We start from the raw sequence: 1,999 nt of genomic DNA, 5'->3' as shown, positions 1-1,999 counted from the left end.
ACCTTACCTGTACTCCATGACAATTCTTGAGACTGACAGAAGTTCAGGAAGAAAAGGAAACCTGGAAACACAAACAGGGACAAGATGCTGCATGAAGAAGTGGAGGGTCTGCAAGGCCCCTCATGAGTCCATGTCTCAGTCCTACAGACTTCCTAAGAGCTGAGGATGAGCTGTAGGTCACAGACTCAGTAAGGTTGGAAAGGACCTCTGGAGATCAACTAGTTCAATGCCCCCTGTTCAAGTAGGGTCACCTAGAGCATGTTAGACAGGGTTGCATCCACACGGGCCTTGAGTATCTCCAGAGAAGGAGACTCCACAAGCTCTCTGGGCAACCTGGTCCAATGCTAAAACAGGGCTCGTCCGGGATTTGAACCCGGGACCTCTCGCACCCTAAGCGAGAATCATACCCCTAGACCAACGAGCCACAGTAAAATAGTCATCCAGCAGGCCTTACTCAATCATGTAACCACTGGCTCAAGAAGAGATTTGTGCCTATGCAGATCAGGCATCCAGCACAGCACATTAAAGGCAAGCAAACAAACCAACCAGAGGAACTTTAAAAAGCCAAGAATAAATATGTGTCTCTACTTTCACTGAACAGCTGTACGCAAAACTGCATAGTTTGATGCTTGGGTGGGGATGACCACAGGCTCCATATGTGCATCTGCAATAGCAGAACAAGCCTCCGTGGGCTGCCATGACCACTGGATAACCCATGCCGCCTTACAATCTTTATTCCTGTACTCCCTATGCAAACACTGCTTGCAGAAATCTCTGCCAACAAAGTCCCACTGTGAACTCCCTGTATTTTAACCTATGGGGTGACCTTAAAGAAGTTCAACCTGGTGCATGCAAGATGTTCTGGGAAGATTCCCCTCCTGCCCCTCAGGGCCCTTGCGTGCTGTCACAGGCCCCTACTAATTGGATACATCTGACCTACCGGTGTCTTTGAAAGTCCTCCAAAGGTCTGTTTCAAGAAACACATTTGGTTTCACACTGAATTTCCAGAGTGAAAGTTTTACCAGCTGGAACATAGTGAACCAGAGCTGATCTTTCCATAATGAACAATTCATATATTGGATCCAGATCCCTCCTGGTTTCAGCTTTCCTCTCAGCTTATCCTACTCATTACCTTTTGGGGGGAGAAGAATGGAAATTGTGAAGGTCTAAAATCCACTGTCTTGAGGGGGGACTTATTAAAAAATAAACAAGCAATGATTCTGTCTTCTTGCCTCAAGGTGCTTTTTTATGTCTTTGACTGCTTTTCAGTAAATTTCAAGCCAAAAGCAAATTGCAATTAAATGAAATACTTCAAGTGTGAATGGCAAGGTGGCACCCAAAAGAGAGGCAAAACAAACAATAATGATAGTCATTTTAACTTTCTTCTTAAAAGAGACTGTTCTAAAGCTCCCTAAAGTTACTGCAAAGCCTCCCATTGACTTCAGGAGGCTTTTCCCGGGTACAGTCTTCTCTTCCAAGATCTCTAAGCGCATCATATATGAAGAAAAATGACATTATCCTGGCTATAAGGGGAAAGGCTAAGGCACAGAAAAGCGAGTGACTTGCTCAGGGAAACTGAGTAACAGAGAAGGTAGTAAAATCTGTTTCTCCTGAACGCTAGGATAATCCCTTATCTCTCAGATCAAGCTACATCCCCTGTCTGTACGTTGTTGTGCAGGGACAGATATTCTCCATTTCAATTAATTTAGACTTAGTAAAATTGGAAAGAACAGTGTCTTTTGTGCTTTAGATCTCCTTGGGGTGAGATTAACCACCTATACAAGCAAACTATTTGAATTTCATTTACGCTACTGAGCAACATCCTGAATAATTTGTGTTTTCCATATTACATATCGAAATGATGTATCTAAAAGACAACTCTGATTGATTGCACATATTCAAACATCACTAAACATTCAGATAAGTAATACTGACAATAAATTCAGGGAGTCCCTACATGAGTAACAAAGATATACATTTAAAAAATGAAAAATGAGCC

General features: G+C 42.9%; 1 non-coding gene across 1 annotated transcript; it reads right to left on the bottom strand.

Annotated features, from left to right (window-relative positions):
- Window positions 1-352: 352 nt before the first annotated feature.
- TRNAP-AGG (transfer RNA proline (anticodon AGG)) lies at window positions 353-424 on the bottom strand. The gene has a single exon. It is a non-coding gene; the product is annotated as a tRNA-Pro (tRNA).
- Window positions 425-1,999: the final 1,575 nt, after the last annotated feature.

The sequence above is a fragment of the Rhea pennata genome, chromosome 3, assembly GCF_028389875.1.
Source record: "Rhea pennata isolate bPtePen1 chromosome 3, bPtePen1.pri, whole genome shotgun sequence".
Classification (NCBI taxonomy): Eukaryota; Metazoa; Chordata; class Aves; order Rheiformes; family Rheidae; genus Rhea; species Rhea pennata.
Note: the sequence above shows the minus strand (reverse complement) of the source record. Positions and strands in the feature narration are given on the sequence as shown.